The 16,811-nt window shown below is 46.9% G+C and overlaps 1 protein-coding gene across 7 annotated transcripts in view; it reads left to right on the top strand.

Annotated features, from left to right (window-relative positions):
• MGAT5 (alpha-1,6-mannosylglycoprotein 6-beta-N-acetylglucosaminyltransferase) overlaps positions 1–16,811 on the top strand; it is a 368,150-nt gene that overhangs the window by 20,523 nt on the left and 330,816 nt on the right. The window contains exon 1 of one of the 7 annotated variants that reach the window (XM_082397887.1): positions 10,551–12,672. The exons of the other annotated variants lie outside the window; for them this stretch is intronic. The gene's annotated coding sequence lies outside the window, so the exon portion shown is untranslated. Of the gene's footprint in view, positions 1–10,550; positions 12,673–16,811 lie in introns of those variants that run through there. 7 annotated transcript variants of the gene reach the window in all.

Genomic DNA, 16,811 nt, shown 5'->3' with positions numbered 1-16,811 from the left:
TACAGAGTAATGCTTTTCCTGGAAAGTGGACCTCTTGAGCACGTAGCTGGTGTTCATGGGAGTGCTGGGTGCTCCTGGGAACCAAGCCTTGAGCACACTGTCTAATTTCATGCTTATGACAGCCCTGTAAATTAGAATCCCTTGTCTTCGTTCAACACATGTAAAACCACAGTATGGGGAAGTTAAGTGTCCTGCCTGCAGTGACTCACGTAAATATAAGGTGATCATATAATTTATCATCTAAACCTGAACACTTTTGTGACTGAAAGGGGTGCTGTTAAATTAATGAGGAAGCTGGGATAACAGCCATAAACAGGGACGTATCGTCCCCCTACTAATCAGGTGCAGATTGGGGGTTTAATTCAGGTCTGATTCCCCAGGCTGCCTGCTCTCCTTTAGATGCATTAAATTGGGCTGCCTCATCTACAAATGAGTTGTTAAGGCACATATTGAATGAACTTCTGAAGGTGAGTTCTGCGCTAGGTAGAGAGCCAAAGAGAAATTCCCCTTAGGCTAGGTAAAAGTTCCCTTTGGCAAGAAAAAGGTCTCCTAGAGATCGTCTTTCATACAAAAATGTAGAAAGGGTTTTGTTGGGAAGGCAGATGGTTTTTCTCTTCTGAAAAAAAATGGTTTTCCATTTTTTTGTTGTTGAAAAGAATGGGTCTGCTGTAGCCTTTCCAAGAAAGATAAAGGAAGACTCATAACATCGCATATGCAGGGCAAACATCTTCGTGGCCAGTGGCTATTGCCATACAGGGTAATATAATGAATTCTTCAATAGTAAGGTGTGGAGATGAAATTTACTACCCCTGTTTTTAGCACTCTGTCCATGACTGTTATTATCAAGGCAGATCTGTGTGGTATAATCATTACCGTGAGATGTTAAGATAAATTCCCAGCACTTGAATATATTGCACTCCCAGGATTGGATACCCCGGCTAGTGACCAGCCTCTGTGCCGCTGTGAGCCTCAGACACACGTGTGTGAACACACCCAGCAGAGGTGCAGACACAAAGGTAGGTGAAGCTCAAGGTACTTATAACTGATACTATAGCCCAACCACGGAAAGTAATAAAGAACATCACATAACACTCCAGGAGTTATTTTTTCTGTGTCACGTTCTCTTGCCACCTTCCAGGCCAGTTGAGGTGTGAAAGGAAGAGTTTCCTAGCAGAGCAGGTTCTGTAAATCCCACAGCCTCTAAAAACGTCCTGCTGGATTGCCACTTGTCATCAAGTCAGCAGTGCCAAAGAATGGCATGTCATTCAAAGGCCACTGCTGGGAACCAGAGCACGCTGGCGGATGGGTAAGAGTTATGTGTTTGGCTGGAAACACGGGATCTGGCTTTCAGGTGAGAGCTGTTATTGGGCCTTCATTGCTGCACCCAGGTCCCTGGAGGATCTGCCTTCTGAAACTTGGAGCATCCAAAAAAGACTGATTCCCAGAGAAGGCACAATGAAACTTTCTGGAGATGGAGGAGAAGACTTCCCCCATCCAGTGGGAGCAGGAGAGGGACTGGGGGGGCCGGGGATTGCACCTGCGCCTGTGATATGTTTGAGCTGCTCCCTGAGGAAGACCACGATATCTGGTGGCCTTTTTGAAGGGCCGGATTTCCCGCTGGAAATAAGAGAACCACAGGCCACGAGACAGAGAGAAAAAGAAAACGGGCTTGGAGGAGAGGTGTGAGAAGGGGAAGCAGGGAGATAAAAGAGGCGACCTAGGTGGTGAGCCGCAGCCTTTCTGCTGTGGATCTGTCTCAGGTGACAAGACCGTCTCGGGTGACAAGAGCCTTCTTGGAATAGGGCAGGAGACGTCAGCTGGGAAGTCAGGAGATCTGGGGGCTGGTGCTTTCCTCCTGCTAACTCACTTGGTGAGCCTCCATCTCTTCCGCAGAATTGGGCGAGTCGGGTCAAATGTTACGCACATGACTTCCAGCTCTGTGAGTCTTTGAGGCTGAACCATCTTTGCAGGGCTCACCAGCGTGGCCCAGTGGATACTTCCTGAGCACCTGTGTGTCAGGCATAGGGACACAAAAAGCGAATGCATCACGTGGCCCTACATCTAGGGTGGGGCCCTGTCCTAAGTGCCCCTGGTGCCCCATCAACAAGGAGAACAGCTAACTCTTAGAAAACATTTGTTATGTGCCAGGCAGGGTTATGGTTACTTCCCATTGATTTACATCTGTTAGCTCTTTTAATCCTCCCAACAACCCTATGAGGTGGGTATGACTGTTCTAATTTTCGAGGCACCGAAAAATGAAGTAATTTGTCCCAGGTTTCCCAGCTAACAAGTGGTGGAATCGGGATTTGAACCCAGGGAGCCTGGCTCTAGAGCTCACACCGTGCAGCTGCTGTGTGTGTGTGTGTGTGTGGGCAGGGGGAGTAGCTGTCACATGTTCTTATTGTTTCCATTGCTGGACTGTCAGCTGCCCAAGGGCAGTAACCATGTCTGTCTTGTTAACTGTTGTATTCCTAGTGCCTGGCCCAACACAGGCTCTTGAGGCATTTTTGTTGGATGGATGGATTGGATGAATGGATGATGGCTGGCTGGATGGACAGATCATTGGATGGATGGATAGATGGATTAATGGATAGATGGGTGGATGGTTGGATGGATGGATGGATGGATGAGATAAACAAGGTCTTTGGGGAGTTTAAGGAGGAAAACAGACCCATAAACACCTAATGTCAGTCGCTGTCAGGCAGGAGGGGTACTTAGTCCAATCTGAGGCATCAGCGGAGCCTTCCTTGAGGGGGTGATGCCTGAACTGAGCCTTGAAAGATGTGCAGAATTTGGGAGAATCCGGTGGGAAAGGCATGCCAAGCAGGGAGCCGTGTGAACTAACTGTAGCATTGCCCCAGCAGTCAGCTATTCCTAGAGCAGAGCGGGTGAGGCGGGGGCTGATGGAGATGGGGCGAGGTCAGGAGAAGCCCTCCCGGGAAAGGCGTTTGTGCTCGCTCCTGAGAACAGTGGAGAGAGAGCTCTTGAAAGGGTTTGAGCAGGGGAGTGACCCGGGCAGCTTTGGATTTTTGACGGGGTGTTCTGGCTGTAGTGTAAAGGGTGGAAGGAACACGAATGAGATTGGGCAAGGGAGAGGCTACTGCAGGGGTCCCAGCAAGAGATCTCGGGACGCTGGAGTGGGGGAGGGGGTAGAGGTGGCTAGAGGGGTAGGGGAAGAGGGGGACCCTTAACTTTGGGCATGTTGAGCTCAAGGGTCCTAGGGCTGCTGATGGACAACACAGATGCTCCCCCGTGAATGCAAAGGTAGCTTGACCTGGAGGGGAAGGATGGGGTAGATGGGAGTTTGGGCGGTGCCTGCATCAGGTGGTGGATAAAGAAGGAGAGTGGATGATATCATCCCCAAAACAGTGTTACCCTGAGAGAGCCAGTCCCTGGAAGCGGAGCCCAAAAGAAGCCCCGGAAGAACAGCCAGAGAGGCCTGGGTCCTGCCGGAGTAGAGCAGGGCGTGGGTTTTATGGAACTGGTCATCCTCAATGGAGTGATAACATTCTTTGAGCCCTGACAGTGTGCCTGGCACACGGACAAGCACTGGGGGTGCTTTTACTCAGTTGTTCTTTATAAAACCCCTATGAGGAAAGTGTTATTCTGATCCCCATTTTACAGAGGAGGAAAGCGAGGGACAGCGTGTTAATCACAGTTAACCCAAGGTCACGTGCGTCGCAGGACCAGAGCGTCCTGGCGAGATGAAGCCCCCTAGGTTTGTGTGTGTGTGTGCGCGCGTGTGGTTTGTCAATACGGTAAATCTCTGAAGACTTCTGCAAATCCTGAATCAGAGCCTGAGAAAAGAAGGAGGGTGTTGGAGCTGTCTTGAGGGCGTAGAGGAGGTCGGGTTAAGGTGGGTGGGTGTTTTGTTTTTGAAAGGATGAGAGACAGAGCCAGCTCGGAAGGAGATTTTGAAGATAGAGGCGGGAGAGGGCCTGGGGTCTGAGGGCCAGTGTGTAAGGTGATAGATGACAAGCACAGAGAAGAGAGAGGCCTTGGAGGAGGAGAAGGAGGAGGAGGTGGCTGGAGGGAAGAAAGCAGGAGGGTCGGAGCTGTTGTCAGAATTGGAGGGGGGTCGTAGGGGTCCATTGGTAGGAAATATCCAGAATAGGTAAATCCAGAGACAGAAAGCAGGTTAGTGGCTGCCAGGGGCCGGGGGGACGGGCAGAATGGGGAGGGCTGCTGAATGGGTTCGGGGTTTCTTTCCAGGGGTGATAAAAACGTTTTGGAACTGGACAGAGGTGCTGGTTGCACAATATTGTGAATGTACCAAATGTCACTGAATTGGACATTTTTAATGGTTAATTCAAAGTTACATGAGTCTTACCTCAATAAAAAAAAAAAAAAAATTGGAAGAGGGAGAAGTGGGAGGGGAGAAAGTGGGTCACATCCAACGACCACGATTTTCTGGCCCCTGCCTGCTCCCTGTTATGTAACAGCTTTATTATCATCTCCCAACAGCTGATGTCGATTTGTTTACTAGGACGTAAAAGAGGGCTGTGAGATCCCATCCTGTCTCTAGTACTGGTGCTCAGTGAATGTTGGAATGAACCAAAGAATGGTGGCGGGGATGGATGGGATGGAAGGTCCGGTGGGCTTTGGGATATTGGGTGTAGAAGGGGCTGCCGGTTTGGAATCGTTGGCTGAGGATAAAGGGAAATGGAGCTGAGGATCAGGAAAAGCCTGGGATCCTGATGGTCAAAGGCCTGCAGGAGCTGAGGACACAAAGGCACCTGGGAACGTCTGCTTTCCCTGGTTCTGCTGAGTGCAGAAGAAGAGGCAGGCTGTGAGGTTGAGTTTGTTGCTGTAAGTTGGGGATTTTGCTGGGTGATTGCAGTGGAAAGACAAGGATTTAGGGGAGAAGAGGGCATTGGTGATAAATAGTTCAGGGAGGTAAGGGAATCTGGGAGGGGTCGGCTCTGGACCTGGAGAAAGTGATCCCAGGCCTCTTAAGACGTGAGAGCAGGTCATGATTGTTGGGAGTGGAGACCGGGACAGCTGACCCGAACAAGAAGAGGTCAGGGGTGTGGATCACGTGGAGTGAAGATGACGGTCACTGGGCTCCAAGGGGTCACGGTGTTGCAGGCCCAGTGCAGTGATTTCCAAGACTTGGTACTCAGGATAACCTTTTGGGATATGGGAAGAAAATATGAAAACTTCATTTTTTTCCCATAAAAGTTAAGCACTTATGTTTTAGTAATATTTACACGTTTATTATTTTTAAATAAATGAACATGTATTAGGGGTGCACGCTCACTTTTTACTAATGGGATGTGTGGCCAAAATAGTTGTGAAGAACTTATTTACAAAACGAACAGACTCACAGACTTCGAAAACAAACTTATGGTTACCAAAGGGGAAAGGGGGGGGAGGGATAAATTAAGAGTTTGGGATTAACATATACGCACTACTATATATAAAATAATCAACAAGGTCCTACTGTATAGCACAGGGAGCTCTACTCAGTATTCTGTAATAACCTATATGGGAAAAGAATCTGAAAAAGAATAAATATATGTATGTATATGTATAACTTAATCACTTTGCTCTACACCTGAAACCAACACAACAATGAATTGATACATCAACTACACTCTAATATAAAATGAAAATTAAGTTTAAAAAAACCAAACAACAAAAAACCAATAGTTGTGAAAGCGACTGGTTTGGGAGGTTGGCAGGCCTGGGATGACATCTTTCGGAGTGACGTCACGTGGGACACCAGGCCACATGGCTTGCTGAAACAGAAGCCCCGTGTCTCCTGTGTCTGTCACCATCGCCTGGTTGACCAAATAAGGGTATCTTCCAGAAAGGGCATGAGGTTTCCTTGCAGTCACTGGCTCTGTGCAAACCCATTATGCACTGTGGATCACCTTTTAAAATTGATCACAGACCATTTGCCGAATATTCCTTGTAGAACCTGAATACCCATCAATGTCAGTTGTTTCTGGAATCCATCCCCAACCTCCAACCCAGTTTTTTTTTTTTTTTTTTTTGAAGGTTGAACCTTTTTCTTCTGACTTCCTGGATATTCATTAATATTCCCCCCCCTCCCCTCAAGAGATTATGACCTAGGGGAGTGTTTTTAGGAACCTGGGATAATGTTTTCCTGAATCTTGCAATCTGAATTGAAAGGAACTCAAGATCTGAGGAGTCAGGGGCAGGAGAAATAGAGTGTGGTCCTGAGCAAAGGCAATCTGGCTTCCAGTTAGTTCTGACTGCTGTTATGAGCTGTGTGCTTCTGGGCAAGTTGCTTAACTTCTCTGACAGCTGCTTTCATTTTAAAGTTGGAGAGGTGATTTTCTATCTGATAAGGTTATGGGAAAAATTAAAGGAGTTGATGACACACGTGGAAGCCCCTTAAACTTGCTGGGACTCAATAAACGCCAGTTCTTCCTCCCCCTGGACACCGTTGTCCCACCCACAGTCTCCGCCTATGCTCGCCTCTTGTACATTTCCGCCCTGGTGGAGGAGACAGATAAGAACAAAGGGTGAATCGCTAAGACTTCCTGTTGGCCTGGTTTAAAGGTATCCTTGACATTGCTTCTCTTTGCCTCGAGATCTCTTCCGTGGATTTCTTTCCCTAGCCTCTGTTCTGTTTCAAGGAGAGTTTGGGGCATCCTAAGTTCTGTTAAGGTGATTGGCTAATGTTGAAACAACTCGTTAATTATGAGCCTCCCTCACCCCACGAAATGCCTTCATGAGGAACTGATTACTGATTTCATAGGAGGCAGAAAACAAAATAATGCCACCTTCCCCCACCACCCGCATTTCAGATATTAAGTCAAAGGAAAGAGTTCTGAGAGCATTTCAAATCAAAATGTTTTAGTAGGGGTATTTCAAAAGCCCTTTTGTGGTTATAGAGTGGGAACCTTCTTATTTGAAAATGATGATGTTGGTGGCCTGGCGACCCTCCCCAGCCTGTTTCGACATTACAGAGGCCAGGCTTCCGGGACTGCTGGGTGCCCGTCTCCTCGGCTGGGTTTCTGTCACCTTTGGGTACTGGCCGCTGCTTCTTAGACGGCCTGCATCCTGGGTCTGACCATGCCGTTCTCTCCTGCATTTAATCTGAGTGCTGTATACTTCGTGAATGGAAGAATGGAAGACTGGAAGAAGTTTTAAAAGTCATTCTTTAATTTTTTTTTTTTTTTTTTGCTGCGCCACACAGCATGTGGGATCTTAGTTCCCTGACCAGGGATCTAACCCGCGCCCCCTGCAGTGGAATCTCGGAATCCCAACCACTGGACCGCCAGGGAAGTCCCTAAAAGTCATTCTTTAGAAAAGTATAGCTATGAAGAAAAATAGGCCTTTTAATTACTTAACTCAGCCTGTTGCTAGGATACGTGGGTGTGGTAATCCCTCCCCACCCCAGGAAAATATTTTATTGTTTAGTTAAAAATGACTACCTTTTAATTTATAACGGGAGTGTCAACACAGATGTTAATGTATTTGGGGCTTTATATTTTTTAAGTTAATTAATTAATTTTGGCTGCGTTGGGTCTTGGTTGCTGCGTGCAGACTTTCTCTAGTTGCGGCGAGCAGGGGCTACTCTTTGTTGCCGTGCGTGGGCTTCTCATTGTGGTGGCTTCTCGTTGCGGAGCACGGGCTCCAGGCGCGAGGACTTCAGTAGTTGTGGCGTGTGGGCTTCAGTAGTTGTGACACGTGGGCTCACGGGCTCGAGAGCGCAAGCTCAGTATTTGTGGCTCACGGGCTTAGTTGCTCCACAGCATGTGGGATCTTCCCGGACCAGGGGTCGAACCCGTGTCCCCTGCATGGGTAAGCGGATTCTTAACCACTGAGCCACCAGGGAAGTCCCTGGGGCTTTCTTTTCCGCTTTCTTTTTTTCTTCCTGAGAGAGTGATTTTATAACATCAGGCTCTGTTGTGAAGTTCCTAATCCTTTTATTTCCATGTTACAAGGTGGGATAGTAGTGCTGCATGGATGTGAGCATTAGGACTGAATCAGAAAAAGAGACCAGTGCTGTGCCTGCAGTATAAGAGCCATTCAATACGTGGCAGATGCCATTTTAAATTCATATTAAAGAAAAAAAGGGTTCAGGTTCTATGCAGGCAGCGTAGCACGGTATGAAAAAGAACCTATTGATTAAACACTTAGAAAGTTTCCAGAAACCTCCTTTTAAATCCCAAGATATTGGCCCTCCTGTGATGGATGTCTTGAGGCAGATAAAACAGTTGAGTCTTTTGAGTGGAAGGAACAGGGATCCTTTCACACGAAGTGGTACTTGAAAAATATTACTGTAATTAAAATATACGGTGTGGTTAGTTTTCAGGAAATGTACATTTTTCATGTCTTGAAGGAGGCTTACCCGAGTTACTTAAAAAAAAAAAAAAAGAAACAGCCTCTACTGGAAATTAGCACGTGATAGGGTTGAAGTTGTTTTTTTCCCCTTCCTTTCTGTCTGAGATCTTACACCTAGTGGTAATACTGATGCTGGGATGGGCGAGTCCTAGAGCTCTGTCCCCTCACAGCACCCTCTTCTCCTCCCTGTCTACCTGGGAATCTGTGAGCTTGAATGGGAAAAACATTCCATCTTTATGTACAATGAATTCTAACTGAAATTTGGCATCTTCTTCAATTATGAACCTAGGCAACAAACCAAAGTAGCGTTAGAGGTATCCCGATCTCGTCACCCATAAATCCACATCACATTACCCCTGTTGTGGATACCTCTAAATGTTATTCATGCATATCACTACTTCACAATGATGCCAGATCCCAGAGCTACTTTTCAATCTTGTTACTTGGTGTATTAATAAAGAAACGCTCATATCACCTATCACAATTTAAAAACATTGTGATGACTAAATCTAAGTATAATTTGTTTGCTTTGAAATGTTTTATTTTACGCGTTTAAAAACATTATTCGGAGAAGTCCAGAGGCATCACTTGATTGCCACTGGGATCCATGACATACAAAAGGTTAAGACCCTACGCTTTGTGATTTAAATTTTATACTAAGGAACTGGGGCTGGCTGAAGGACTCTTAACCCTGGCTGCCCACAAGAATTACCTGGGAGCTTCAAGACCCCTGGTTCCCCGGGCCATACGCCAGACTAATTAAGTCAGAATTTCTGGGGATAGGATCTTGGTGATAACAGGTGATCCCAATGTGTAGCTGAGGTTGAAGACCACTGGTCTGTATGTTCAGATAAACCAGCCTACTTCCCTCTTTCCCTCCATTCTGATTCTTTAAATAAGAACTTGAGTTTCATGCTCACAGTAGAAAATTCAAACTGTACAGAGAGCCCAGCTCGCTCACCTTTCTAGAGGTAACTGTTGTTGACAGTTTTTGTGCATAAACAATCATTATAGACACACACACATCCACACATATACCCACAATGGTATATACTATACATGTTACATCATACAGACATAGAAGTTTTTTCACTAATAGAGGGAGAGCTTTCAAAACTAATTTTGAGCTAAGTTGGTCCTTGAGACTAAATTCTTTTTCTTTGGTGTTTTTCGATTTGCCTACAACTGGGGAACCTGATCCCTCAAGGCCCAGTTCAGGAGTAGTTTGGAGACCATGAATCCTGATTTCCCTCTTTTAAGAACGAGTGGGACCGACAAGAAAGAGTAGCATTGGGGTCGGGTCCATGTGGGGTGTGGGACTTGGGGCAAGCCGCTTAGCCATGCACACGTCTTTGAATCTGTTTGCTCATCTGTCAGAGGGAGACAAAGAAGGCTTCCTCCCAGGGCTGCTGTGAAATGTGTACAAGCTCAGTGACAGGTAGCGATGATCATGACCCTCATTGCAGATTGTATTCCCCAAAGGAGCTTGGCATGGTCCTTGGGCCCCTCAGAGTTCTTTTTTCTATTAGTATGCAGAAAACACGGGGTAAGTAAAAAAAAAAAAAAGCCCTGTGCAACTACTACAGACAGAGTCTAGAGGCCCTAAACCACACTTTGGGATAGCCATCATCTGGCTGGATTAGGAGTTGGGTTCAAGGCCACACTGATGATGAATTAACCTTATTAGCTCTTCTTAGCTGAGTACTTATACTACCAGCTTAACACACTCTTAGAAATGCTCCTCCAAGCTTATTGACCCACATCTTTGCATTTCATCTCACTTGCAAAAGCAGTTAACGTTTAGAGTGAGAGCCAGTATCAGAGCACGTGGCCAGAAACAGAATGCACCCCAGATGGTTTGAATGAAGACTAATGAAAGGAACGGTTACAGAGGTGCTGGTCAGGCACCATGAAGCACCCAGGGACTAAACAACAGTGGGACACCATTATCACTGCTGGGGCTAAGGGGGCAAGGGAAGAAGTAGGGTTACTGGAGCCCAGTGGGATCTGGAACTGGAGAAGGGCTGCCAAGGAGGAGCTGCATTCAAGAGGAATCTGCCCCAAGATGGGGCATCCAAGGAGGGATGGAGCTGCGAAGAAATACCCTGCCCTCTCTCCTGTGTTCTCCAGTCCTCTGCTGGGCCTCTGCTGGGCTGAACCAGTGGGAAGCCAGCAGCCAATGGAGCCCCAGTGACTGTGAGACGTCAGAAGTGAGTGAACTGCCTGCCAGTGGGCTGAGCACTTAGATGGGGCCCAGTACATGGTTGTTCCCTTCCCCTCACCTCCTAGGATGTGGATGGCAGCTGTTCGCCCTTGTCTTAAAGAAACGCCAGCAAGGCTATTCAGGCAGACAGAAAAGGAGGGAGAGCTTCACCTACTAAAAAACAAACCCTCGAGTCAAGATCTGTCATATATATTTTCTGAGCCCTGGCTCTCTTGGTGTCTGTGCAGAGAAGCTACCCATGTATGTTGTCCCTTAGTTCACCGCTGCCACCGGGCAGGCAATAACACCAAAAACATGGAGGTCCAGTTGAGGAGATGTTAATTTTAATTCGGAAACTCCCTCTCTTTTTTCCTCTCACACACATGCCTGGAGATTTCCAGTCGTAGATTTCATCTCTGGCAGCTAGGAGACCACACTGGTGCCAGAGTAGCCTCGCCAGCCGTTCTGCAGGTCGGCCTCTCAGAGCTCAAGAGAAGGCCAGGCTGCTTCCATCGTTAGAGCCTCCCGATATATTTGAAAAGTGGGAAAATGCATATTAGGATTAGAAACACCCTAGGGAATCTTAAATGTTTATATGTGAGAACTGCATGTTTTTAACGCAAAGAAACATAATATGACCTAATCACGCTTTTCACAAGATAATTATAGGAGTTACAAAACTATGGAGATAGAGCACACTCTAAGTGGTGTGATCTGGTAATGGGATATCAGTTCAAAGTTATATGATGAATGTCTTCTGTTTCAACCCCATCGCTGTGTCTCTCTGAGGCTCTGTGACTCCCTGGGAGAAAGTATCATATGTCTGGGTCTGAGGCTGTGGTGACTTGAGCTCTTGCCCAGTCTACACCCCATCCCTCCATGTTCTGTGTGCTTTGATTCCCTTGGCCTCTCTGTGCCTTCTGAGACCCAGGTTTAGAAAGTATGTCTGTGTTCTGCGTAATTGTCGGGCTGATAGAACATGAGTATGGGAGCCTTGCGGGAACCTCGGAGCAGTGGATTAGCTCACCACTGGGGGACACTTCATCCTTCTGTCTCCAGATGTTGACTTTTGTAGATCCCTGCTAGTCCGTAGAGACTTCACCGAAGGAGAAGAAAGGAAGCAGATGTGAAATCAATGTCTTCTTCATTTTTAAAAATAATAAACTGTTTGTTGAAAGATTTGGGGACCAGAGACTTGGGCTGGTGAACATGGTGAACTCTGTTTTATCTCCCAAGTTACAAGCAAACGTGATTGAGACTACCTTAGTTTTAAAAGAAAAGTCGGGATCATTCTCAGACTTCAGCCATCTGTAGGGCAGCGGTTTGCCAATTTCAGTTGTATAAGAAAGGACCAAAGGAGCTTGTTAAAAAGGCAGACCTCAGCCCCCCAACCCTGTCCCAAGACACAGAGTCCGCCTTTGTAGCCAACTCCCCACATGGTTCAAGAAACACGGCTTAGGAAACACTGAAACATTCCTTAAGATTTTTTTATTCTTGAGATATAATTGACAGACAGCACTGTATAAGTTTAAGGTGTACAGCGTAATGATTTGACTTACATTCATCATGAAGTGATGACCACAATAAGTTTAGTGGACATCCATCATCTCGTATAGGTACGAGATTAAAGAAATAGAAAGAAATTATTTTCCTTGTGATGAGAACCCTTAGGATTTACTTTCTTAACTTTCAAATATAACATAAATGTAACAGCAGTATTAATTACATTTATCATGGTGTATATTACATGCCTTGTACTTATTTATCTTATACCTGGAAATTTGTACCTTTTGACTGCCTTCATCCTATTTCCCACCCCCCATCCTTGCCTCCCCCTTATGCCTTTTTTAAGGTATTGATGTTTGATCTGGAGATCTTTGGGGGTTTTTTTGTTTTTTGTTTTTTAAATCAGAATTGTAAAATTCCTCTGGACCTTCTTCCAGACTGTATTTTTTCGTTTTGTTTGTTTTAACCCCTGTACTTCAGGCAGCCTGTCATTGGCAGGACAGATGCATCAGAAGTAAATTCCCTGGAAGGGGATCCTGCTGTCACATGGTGGGAGATGCAGTCATGCTTGAAAACAAAGAAATAAAAGCCTCCATCGAACTCGGTGGTCTCCCTGAAGAGGTTGGAAAAGTAATCCAGTGGTATGTGTTGGTTTCAAGCCTGGGTTGTTATTAATGCTGTCACAAATGATAATACTTTTCCATTGACAGGCCTGCCGTCTCGGAGGAGTTTTATGTGTCGTGTACTGGATCCTGCTGGGTCATTAAGCCACTCACTTGGCATCTTACGGGCTGCTGGAGGACCATCAGCTTGGAGGCGGCGCTGCATTTCCCCCAGAGCGCGCTGCGTGGCGTGTTGACTGTTGCTTATGGTTCCCTGGGAAGGGAGGCTCCCCAGGGCCTCATGCTGTTGGGGTCCAGGCCCAGGGAGGTGGGGTCCTCCTTCCCACCCTGCCCCTTTATCTTTCTTACAGCATCAGAGGCTTCTTGGCCCCTTCACGTGGGGCAAGGGCAGGGCTGTAGCTCTTTTGTTGTTGTCGCTGGTGTTTTTCTTTTAGCTGCGCCACGAGGCACGTGGAATCATAGCTCCCCAACCAGGGATCCAGCCAGCGCCCCCTGCAGTGGGAGCGCGGAGTCGTAGCCACTGGAACGCCAGGGAGGTCCCTGCTACTCTTTTTTTTTTTTAACATCTCTATTGGAGTATAATTGCTTTGCAATATTGTGTTAGTTTCTACTTTATAACAAAGTGAATCAGCCATGCATACACATATATCCCCATATCTCCTCCCTCTTGCGTCTCCCTCCCACCCCTCCCTATCCCACCCCCCTAGGTGGTCACAAAGCACTGAGCTGATCTCCCTGTGCTATGCGGCTGTTTCCCACTAGCTATCTGTTTTACATTTGGTAGTGTATATATGTCCATGCCACTCTCTCACTTCATCCCAGCTTACCCTTCCCCCCTCCCCGTGTCCTCAAGTCCATTCTCTATGTCTGCATCTTTATTCCTGTCCTGCCCCTAGGTTCTTCAGAACCATTTTTTTTTTTTAGATTCCATATATATGTGTTAGCGTACAGTATTTGTTTTTCTCTTTCTGACTTACTTCACTGTGTATGACAGACTCTAGGTCCATCCACCTCACTACAAATAACTCAATTTTGTTTCTTTTTACGGCTGAGTAATATTCCATTGTATACATGTGCCACATCTTCTTTATCCGTTCATCTGTCGATGGACACTTAGGTTGCTTCCATGTCCTGGCTATTGTAAATAGAGCTGCAGTGAACATTGTGGTACATGACTCTTTTTGAATTATGGTTTTCTCAGGGTATATGCCCAGTAGTTAACAGCTCTCTCTTTTTAAGGTTCACTATCCTGTAGGGAAAAAACACGCGAGCCCTGCAAAACAAGAGGCAGTTAGTTGAATACTTTTGTAAGCAAGAGAAAGATGTTGCATTTTTCACTCCCCAGGCTTTAATAGTTTCAGTGTACAAAACAGAGACTTTGTACCTCATTCAGGCAGCTAGTGCAAGGAAGAAGAATATGGGACAGAGGAATGGTGGGTGGGGCATGGATGGTTATGCCAGAGAGGGCTTCAGAAGGACAGCTTGCCCACTTCTGATAGCCTTCCAAGACAGAGCCCTTCAGAGCTCTGAAATCCATGTTGCCTTTTCACAAATGTACTGAGTGAGGCTGTGACTGATTTACAGAAGGGAACGTGCCCAGCCTCTCCTGTAGAGGCCCAGTGGACTCCACAGCTGGCCTGTCCAAGCTACGTCCAGACCTGCAGGTCAGAGGGCAGAAGCCAGGCTTATCTTGGGGAAATGGCAGGCCAGTGGTGTCCAGACTTGATCTGTCGGGGACAGGAAACCCAGTGGCTCTGGTGGTCTGGCCCACTGCCAACACAGATCTCAGTCAGTGGCTTTGAGTCTCAGGCTCTGTCAGATGACGGGGTGAAGCCTCACACCCTCACCCACCCCTTTAAAGTCGGGTAACACTGACCACACCCCTCAGACTCTAAATCGAACCCAAGGAAATGGTTGAATACTGGCTTCCCCAAGATCCACGCCATTTTACCTAGTCATAGGCGGGACTTTTCAGGAAACAAGCCACCCTGAGCGATGTGCTATCATACTTTCCCTGATGAACTTCGAGGCAATCAAGGTAATTAAAGAAAACTCTGCTTGTTCAAATGCGAGCGGGAAGCCTCTCTTTACCTCTTAAGTTTGAGTCGGGTCCTTGTTTACGTGAGGGTACTGTGTGAGGTTTCTTGGCCATTGGTGACCTTTGTGGGTGGATGACGACATCCATTCTGAACAAGGAACAGACTTTTTCCTCAAAATGCTAACGTTTAAGATACAAGTGAACTTATTTACAAAACAGAAACAGACTCACAGACATAGAAAACAAACTTATGGTTACCAAGGAGAAAGGGGTGGGAGGGATAAATTAGGAGTTTGGGATTAAAAGATTCACACTACTATATATAAAATAGATAAAAAAACAAGGACCTACTGTATAGCACAGGGAACTATATTCAATATCTTGTAATCAATTGTAATGGAAAAGAATCTGAAAAAGAATATATATGTATAAATGAACCACTTTACTGTACACCAGAAACTAACACAGCATTGTGAATCAACTATACTTCAATAAAAAATTTTAAAAAAAAAGAAAAGAATGACAGTGGCTCGGGCTGAAGAGGCCAAGTGCTGTTTCTGTCACGATGACAGCCCTGTATCTTGGGTTCACCTCCCAGGACAAGGAGCTCTCTCCTCAGCCCTTACGCTGATTCTCTGACGGAAGGTGCAGGGGGTGGGTTAGAATGCACTGACTTGTGTTCAGGAGTTTGGGGACTTGGTGAGCGCCCCTGAGAGAGACCATTCTTTCTCTGCACGCAGACATTTCTCTTGCCTGGACATCTTTGCTGCCACTACCCTGGCCCAGCTGTTACCGACAAGGGTTCTTGGCCCTCCTTAATCAATAGAAATTGATCAGAGGCCAGACAAGAAACTCAGGCAAGGCTTTACTGGGGCCCCTGGGGAGCGAGAAGAAACAACAGGTTCCCTTGCTCGCTTCCTGAGCGGGAGTGGGCTTGTTCCTTACATGGGGTGAGGGGAGGGGTGTGTCCAGGGGTTGGGCCGGAGGGGGGCTTAGGTGCTTTGCCTACCCCTTGTTGTGTGCAGGGGGCATGCGTAGTACCCTGCTTTTGCTCCAGGCTCTTCAAAGGTGGCAGTTGGGTTTTTTGGTCTCTTTGTGTCTTTTGTCCAGAATTTGCCCCAACTGTGCATGCATGCGCTCATTTTTAGTCCCATATAGTTTCTTTGTATCCTGTTGCTTGAGGAGAGGTGTGTCCAGGTGCGAGCACTGCAGCAAAGGGTCGTGGGTCCCAGCCTGTCACACAGCTGCTGCCATTTCTTGCCTGGACCATGCAGGGGCCTCTGCCTGCATCGTCTCTTCCCTGTCGGTGCGGCATCTTCAGCAAGCTTTTGAAAATGCAAACCAGATCACTGCCATCAGTCTTTTCCTGCCGAGAGGCCGTGTGGCGAGGTGATCCAGAGCTTGGGATCTGAAGTTGGTCCGACCGGGTTCTAATCCTTCACTAGCTGGGTGACTTGGGGCCCCTTAGCTTCTGTCCTCATCTGTAAAATGGAGATGATGATGTTAATAGAACCTACTCATGAGTTGTTGTAAGGATTACATTTCTACCTGGAACATTTAGACCACTGCTGAATACATGTTAGTTATTATGTTTGTTGTCAATGTTCTGCCTGAAATTCATGGGCCTCCTAAGCCTAGACTCTGACACAGACTTCTAACCAAGCTTGTGAGGTGCAGCACGATCCAAGGCTGGGCAACTTCTCTTATCTCCCAAGGACTCCTCCTGCCTCCTCCTGTTTGCTACCCACCCTAGCTTCTTTAAGCATCTCCAAAGCACCACACTGTCTCCTGCCCCAGGGCCTTGGCACAAGCTTTTCCTCTACTGCGCATGTTTGCCTCCTTGCCTCTTTGCCTGGCCGACTCCTGCTCCTCGTCTGTATCTTGGTCTAAGTGTCCCATCCTCAGGGACCCCTCCCTCAACCACTGAGGTGGAAGGAGACCCCTGTCATTCTGTGCTGCGACACCCCCATTTTTGTTTTCTTTCATAGTCTTTGCCACAGTTGGTAATTTTCCGTTCATCTGTAGGTTTGCTCGATTGGTATCTTCAAGCTCTCCTCCCTTTAAGCGCCGTGAAGCCAAGGATGGGCCCACAGCATGTGGCACAGGCCTGCCCTGCACT

The sequence above is a fragment of the Balaenoptera borealis genome, assembly GCF_965194805.1.
Source record: "Balaenoptera borealis genome assembly, chromosome: 6".
NCBI lineage: Eukaryota > Metazoa > Chordata > Mammalia > Artiodactyla > Balaenopteridae > Balaenoptera > Balaenoptera borealis.
Note: the sequence above shows the minus strand (reverse complement) of the source record. Positions and strands in the feature narration are given on the sequence as shown.